Genomic DNA, 7,899 nt, shown 5'->3' on the forward strand with positions numbered 1-7,899 from the left:
CTGCAGACGGACGCTAACGATGATCTGACCGAGTTCAGGCAGTTTTATTCATTAGCACTAAGTATGATTTTAATCTGCTGCTGCAGAGTTCCTGCCGACTGACTGAGACCTGGATGTACTGGAATGACGGTGTCGTTCTGAAGCACTGTGTGTTGTCATGTGTCAAGCATCCAACAGACCAGGCCTGTGTTTCATTAGTAGTTTAACATCCCCTCAGCACTTCCTCTTGAGGGGGAATCCCCGCCGCCAGCGTGAGTGCCGTTCCATTTGTCTGAGGAACCTGAAGTGAACTTTGTGAGATCGACTGTTGGAGGGACGAGGGAGCGAGCAAACAGTGATGATTACTAAAGACTCAAATTCACCACCAGCGTCAACCTTCCTACAGACCACAGATCTGTGTGTTGCTGTTGTGTGTCTGTGTGTTGCTGTTGTGTGTCTGTGTGTTGTTGTGTGTCTGTGTGTTGCTGTTGTGTGTCTGTGTGTTGTTGTTGTGTGTCTGTATGTTGTTGTTGTGTGTCTGTGTGTTGTTGTTGTGTGTCTGTGTGTTGTTGTTGTGTGTCTGTGTTGTTGTTGTGTGTCTGTGTGTTGTTGTTGTGTGTCTGTGTGTTGTTGTTGTGTGTCTGTGTTGTTGTTGTGTGTCTGTGTGTTGTTGTTGTTGTGTGTCTGTGTTGTTGTTGTGTGTCTGTGTGTTGTTGTTGTGTCTGTGTGTTGTTGTTGTGTGTCTGTGTGTTGTTGTTGTGTGTCTGTGTGTTGTTGTTGTGTGTCTGTGTGTTGTGTGTCTGCATTAGAATAACCAAGCTGTTTACACAGGGTGATGATTTGACAGATTTAGATTTGTGTTTATGTAATTTATAGAAGCGAATCATGAGATCTATCATAAAATAAACAGTAACATCTTTAAGGTTTATTTTAACAGACAGTATTTTTTAAAATCTATATTTCCAAAACAACTATGAAACAAATGTGTCACGTTTCAGGATCTTTGGTGAAACATGTACAATTTCCATCAAGTCAGTAAATCCTGACACCTTCAAAATAAGAGGGTGGAAACTTTCTGAGCTCCAGTGTGATTTTATCTCACTGGGAGATTTTATTTTTGAATAACAACATTCTCTGATCTGTTAATCAGTTCATTTTGGATTCTTCATGTCAGTCCTGTTACTGAGAGACACAGACTCTGGTCTCATGTGGGTTTATTCGCCTGGTCTCAGTCACCTTTAAGAGAAGTGAATAAATGTGGTGACACATCAGTGAGATGATACTTTATGTCCCTAACTGAACAGACTCTCGTCAGATGTTCCTGCTGAAGTTCCACAGAATAACTTGAAGGGGTGAGAACGTGTCCTGCTGACAGACGTGTCCACTGTGTGACATCAGCTGAGATGTAACGTTGAGGCCTGAGGGGAAGTGAACCAGAGGAAGTGGAACTACTGATGAAACACAGCCACGCCCTGATCAGTGTGTCACGACCTTTGACCTTTCACTTCCTGCTGAGCAGATCAGAGCGAAGTTACTACTGTTTGACTTTCTTTGTTCAGAGAGGAACATGTTTTTGGTTTCATCTGTGTCACAGAGAGAAACCTCAGCAGGCCTGCAGCCAATCAGCTTCCAGCCTGTCTGTCATGTGATCAAAGGACGCTTTCATTCACACACGTTCTCAGTGAATGTCAACGTTAATGTTTAGCATGAACTGAGCGATGTTCAATGTTTCCTCTCAACGTCTCAGTAAATAATGAAATGATAAAAGAATAATCGTAATAATAAATCAATAAACATTATGAAACAGGAAATGTGAAGATGTTTTAAGCTGAAACAGAAGAGTGACTTCTTGTTTCTATTATTATTATTATTATTATTATTATGATTTCATTTTATTCTCATGTCAGGGTCCAGTGGAGTATTTAGCGTCATGTCCTGGTGAAAATCTGAAGCTTGTGTTCTGGTTCCCTCAGAATGAGCTGGTTATATCTGCACAGGGATCTGGGGCCTGTATCAGGAAGCAGGATTAATGTCTTAGCGAGGTAACTTCAGGGTTAACTCTGGGTTTTCGGTCTCACGAAGCCGGTTCAGTTCTTATCGGGGTAGATCACCATGGTAACTTACTCTGAACGGCTATCCTGCTCCGGAGCAGGGTAAGTTCAGGGTTGAATCTGATCCTATAAAAAGCACCACCCACTGGCCAATCAGCTGTTGATGGCTGACAGAAATGCAGCCCAGTCATGACGGGAAGTTTAATTCATTTGATTGATTTTGATTTGAAAGTTTATTTTGAACATTAAAAAAGAAAAGAAAGCATCAACAACAGACAATGAAAAGATTGTTCAAAAAGGAGTGGAAAGAAGTGGAACTTTCATCCCACCCCTTCATAAGAAAGAAACTGATCATTTGCAGACACTTAATAGCACCATTAATTAGTGCCAACATTTTGTTTTGTTGGAGGAAATGATCCCTGTTAAAGATAATGGGCCTAATTGACAGCTTTGCTGCTGGAAATGTGGAAAGTAGCCTATCATGTCTACACTTCATGGTGTTTGAGGGATTTTCCTTTTTGTTTTTTAAAGAGGGACACTAGCTATATTTTTGTGCAGCTGTTAATTTCTAACACAGCTCAATATCAGGATGATTTTATTCAGACTATCAATTTGGTGTTGGTATGATTTAATTGTGGCGTCAGCTTTAAGCTTTATTGTAGCATATATAACGTTATGACAAAGAAGACCAATTTATCAGACGCAATGATGTTAGACGATAATTGTAATACACGCAATTCATCTGCGCAGCATTGATTTCATGGGATTCAAGGGTGTGATCAGTGTCAGATGTACAGGTACAGGTACTGTAGCTACTTGAACCAGTGATGAGTCATTTAACCTGCACATCATTTTATTTGCTGCCTTGTTTTGTCTTGATTTTTCCCTCTCTCCTCCTCTATTTCTTCTTTCCTCACCCGTTTCTTTTTCTTCTCTATCATGTGATTTCATTGATGTTTTGACAGGGGAATTTCTTTGATAAGCTTTTAGTGGCTTCTAACCTCTCCGGCACTTTTCTTTTTTTAGTCTTGTAAATGTTATACTGTCTGTTTTTAACATTATGTGCAAATAAACTAATCTAAACTAAAGCTAAACATTATTCATCCCGTTATGCGTTGCCACGCATGTTTCCTCCTCCTGCAGCTGCCACGGTGTTGGCCTTTTCTCTAATGTTGCTTTTCTTCTCCTCATATTTTAGTAGAATTATTGTCTGATCCTCACGAGAAACACTTTTTTTCTCCCTCACATACGGCGCTCTGTGAGGACGCTCAGTGACGCTGCGCTTCTCTCATGATTGTGATTGGTCCGCTGCGTGTGCGTTCACGGCTCTTGATAAAGCAACCCTGGGTTGAGTTACCGAGTTGATATCCAGCGTCGTGATACCGATTATCCTGATTGCCATTGTTAGGGTTAGTCAACCCAGGATAGGTCTGGGTAACCCAGGAAAGGTTGATCTCACTTCGTGATACAGGCCCCTGGTCCTCGTCTACAGAGATCACCATGTTGCACCGCCATCTTTCTACAGTAGCCCAGAGCGGACAAACCAAACACTGACTCTAGACAGAGACATTCAGGTTTTTGCATCGGCCACTGTAGTTCTTCACATTGTGCAGTTTCCAACCTTGCTGCCTAATGCCACTAAATCCTACAAACTGGATCTTTAATAATAAGTAAATAGATAAATACAATAATAATAATAATAATAATAATAATATCTGTATTCATACATTTGTACAGAGATTCAGCCCAAAGTCTTTAACAAGACAAGCTCAGATGAAAATAAACAACAATAAAAAAAGAAGAAGAAATGGAAAATACAGCTGCAAAAACAATTTGTTTACAAAACAACAAAACGTTAACATTGATACCAGTGAAAAATACTGCGACAACAAATAAGGACAAACTTTTCAAGAGGTATTATTATTGTTATTGTTATTGTTATTAATAAGATGAGATATACTTGATTGATAAATAACTGATATTAATATTAATTATTATTATTATTATAATTATTATCATTATATTGTAGTCTGATTTGTATATATATGTCCTGTGTGTGTGTGTGTGTGTGTGTGTGAAGGAGGCCCCCTGCTGCTGTGAAATAGGAAATAAATGAACTCTGTCAGTGAAGATATTATATATATGATTTTATATATTTCCCTTGCTGTCTGAAACACTCACGTGAGCAGAGATCAGCTGATCACAGGTCAGTTTGTAACTTGAGTTCAGCTGCAAAGAAAAAAAGTCACACAGGTTCCACCGAGATTTGAACTCGGATCACTGGATTCAGAGTCCAGAGTGCTAACCATTACACCATGGAACCATGTGGCCTTTATGAGTCATGTGTGCAGTATATAAAGACAGGCGCGGGAACATTTCCCTCCGTTATTAGTGTTTATAGTGTGACATCACATTCAGCTCTTGATGTAATTGATATGATGAGAGCTCGGAGACTGAGCTCATCTATCTGACTGTCAGGAGGTTAGTGAGAGCTGCTGCTGATACACAGTCAGGGTGAAGGACTCTACAGCGCCCCCCAGAGATCAGACTGTCTGCAGAGAGTCAGATCAACAGCTTCTGTGGCTCGTCAGCTGTTTCCCTTTCCATCATCACAGTCCTACAGAGATTATTCTGGGATGTCCAGTTCATATGAGTGAAGCAGGCAGAGAGGGGAAAAGTTCAAACTCTCTGAACCACAGTTTGGTCCTAAAATCAGCTCTGTTGCTCTTATTGACCTGATCACTTCACACACTGATTAGGTTCAACACAGCCAACTGACGTCTGCATTTCTTCTCTACTTGTTATTTTCATAGTTGTGTCCACTGCAGTACAGGAGTCAGGACGGGCCCCATGCACAGTGTCATGAGGGGCCCCATGCACAGTGTCATGATGGGCCCCATGCACAGTGTCATGATGGGCCCCATGCACAGTGTCATGATGGGCCCCATGCACAGTGTCATGAAGGGCCCCATGCACAGTGTCATGATGGGCCCCATGCACAGTGTCATGAAGGGCCCCATGCACAGTGTCATGATGGGCCCCATGCACAGTGTCATGAAGGGCCCCATGCACAGTGTCATGAAGGGCCCCATGCACAGTCAATCAATCAATCAATTTTATTTGTAAAGCCCAATATCACAAATCACAATTTGCCTCACAGGGCTTTACAGCATACGACATCCCTCTGTCCTTATGACCCTCACAGCTGATCAGGAAAAACTCCCCAAAAAACCCTTTAACGGGGAAAAAAACGGTAGAAACCTCAGGAAGAGCAACTGAGGAGGGATCCCTCTTCCAGGACGGACAGACGTGCAATAGATGTCGTACAGAACAGATCAACATAATAAATTAACAGTAATCCATATGACACAATGAGACAGAGAGAGAGACAGAGAGAGAGAGCATGAAGATGAGCATGAACATGAGCTCCTGAATATTTTTGCTTTTTTGGATGTTTTAAAGTGAGATAAACTACTGTTCTTCTAAGAGCTGGAAGAAAACAGAAGAGAAAACCATTGTTTTTAAAAAAAAATCTACCAAGAAGGAAAAAAAACAGCAAAAACCTCAGAAAACAGTGATAGACTGGAAAACAACGGAACCAACTGCCAAACTGACAGTTAGCCTAACTGTCCAACCAGCAACAACAAAAAAAGGTCAAGCAAAGAGGAGGAAAACAGCTGAAGACGCAAGTGAGTGAAACCATCAGAAAGAAAATATAACATTTAAAAAGAGGAAACAAAAAATTGCTGAACACTAAATAAACTTAAGCTAGCATAACACAGCTAGCTGTAAACAAGACCCTTAGCAACTGTTGCCAAGGAATTTAAATAGCAGCAGTTCAACAGCAGCAGAGCCTGATGGAATCCACCAAAGGCTGTACAGAGGCTGTTCCTCTCCTCTATCCTCCTGATGTAACCAATGAGACTGCCAGGAAGGCATTTAAACAAAAACTGCTAAAAGAAAGACCAGAAACCCTGTTTTCTGATCTTTACAAGACCGGGGAGGTCAGCAACCTGATCCTCTTCACAGACCAGCCGCTAGCATGGCACTCTGCCATCAGTGCCCACTACCCCTCTGTCAAAAAAGAGGGGATCTGTAACGGCTGGAAAATAAAAATAAAAGAAGCAGAGGATTCAGATACTTTCATGATGACAGTAAACTTATACAAGAATGGGACTATCATGGTGCAGGGGAACCTCAAACTGTTTGAGATGGACTTCCTCCTTATAAAGGAAAGAGCCCAGCAGGAGAGATCTAGCTCCACTGACAGTTCCCAGGTCCCAGCTCCCAGCTGCCTAACTACTGAGCAGCCCCCTGAAGAGAAGGAGCCCACCAGCCCAGAGCAGGTCCAGGACCCCCAGCTGAACCGCACCATCACCGAACTGAAGGTGAAATTCACAGAGCTGGAGAGAGAACTAGTACAACTGAGAGAGCTGATCAGCCAACAGCCATGCCAGCCCACCACAGCTCAGCCTGATCCCTGCACCATCAGCACAGAGCTGGGCATGCTGAGGCAGGACAGGGACAGCTGCAGGAGAGAGCTGAGCCTGCTCAGGACTGAGATCAGAGAGCTGCATCAGGACAGAGAGCAGCGTCTAGCAGCACTGACAGCTCTGACAGAGGAGGTGAAGGAGCTCAGAGGAGAGAGAGAGGAGCACAGGAGAGAGCTTACCTCTCTGTCAAAGGAGGTGGAGGAGCTCAGAGGAGAGAGAGAGGAGCACAGGAGAGAACTTACCTCTCTGTCAAAGGAGGTGGAGGAGCTCAGAGGAGAGAGAGAGGAGCACAGGAGAGAACTTACCTCTCTGTCAAAGGAGGTGAAGGAGCTCAGAGGAGAGAGAGAGGAGCACAGCAGAGCACTCACCACTCTGTCAGAACAGCTTCAGGAGAGAGGTGGAGCTACACAGGACCTGGATGAAAAACTAGACCACAACCAGGACCCTGTGAGCAGCCAGGACCCACCAATCCAAGAACCTACCTCCACCCCCAGCTCCACATCCAGCCCACAGACCAGCACCTCCCCTCATTCCACCAGACCAGCACAACAGAGAGAGAAGACAGACATTGTCCTCCTCATCGACTCCAATGGAAAATTCCTTAATGAAAAGAAACTTTTCCCCACCCACAAAGTGGCTAAAATCTGGTGTCCAAACACCCACCAAGCCATAGACCTGCTGTCAGAGGAGCGGCTTGGATCTCCGAGTCACATCATCATCCACACTGGCACCAATGATCTGCGGAGCCAGCAGGAGAGGGTGTCAGAGTCACTCAAGAGAGTGACAGAGAAAGCCTCCACCACCTTCCCCAACAGCAGAGTGGTCATATCCACTCTGCTCCCAAGGAAAGACTTCCACCCTGACACCATCCACAGGATCAACAGCAGCCTGTCCAGAGACTGTGCACGGAGACCCAATGTCCACCTAGCCCACCACCCCACCCTGGACATCAGCTGTCTCTACGACCACGTCCATCTGTTTAAAAGCACAGTCCCCATCTTCGCCCAAACACTGAAAAGCGTCGCTCTCAACAGAGACCAATCCACGGCCCGCAGAAAGAGCACATCAGCCCACAACCCCCACAGAACACCAAGACATCCTCAACCAACATCCAGACCAACACAATGGAGACAAGACCACCCTCAGCCCCACCCACATCATGTCCAAATCAGACCCCACCAAGGCAACCATGATCCCCCTCAAGCCAGACCACAGTCACTCCTGTCCCTAGGGGCCCCACCCCAACCACAGCGACAAAAGCCACACCCTGGCCCACTGAGTTATGCCCAGGTGGTCCAACCTTAACCACCCCCCCACACAATAAACTGAAGGACATTCAGCAGATGCTCAGCCTGCTTTGCTCTCATCTGATTGGA

At 44.2% G+C, this 7,899-nt stretch overlaps 1 non-coding gene across 1 annotated transcript; it reads right to left on the reverse strand.

Annotated features, from left to right (window-relative positions):
* Positions 1-4,281: 4,281 nt before the first annotated feature.
* On the reverse strand, positions 4,282-4,353 carry trnaq-cug (transfer RNA glutamine (anticodon CUG)). Its single transcript has one exon. It is a non-coding gene; the product is annotated as a tRNA-Gln (tRNA).
* Positions 4,354-7,899: the final 3,546 nt, after the last annotated feature.

Source organism: Epinephelus lanceolatus, chromosome 2, assembly GCF_041903045.1.
Source record: "Epinephelus lanceolatus isolate andai-2023 chromosome 2, ASM4190304v1, whole genome shotgun sequence".
In the NCBI taxonomy this organism is placed as follows: Eukaryota; Metazoa; Chordata; class Actinopteri; order Perciformes; family Serranidae; genus Epinephelus; species Epinephelus lanceolatus.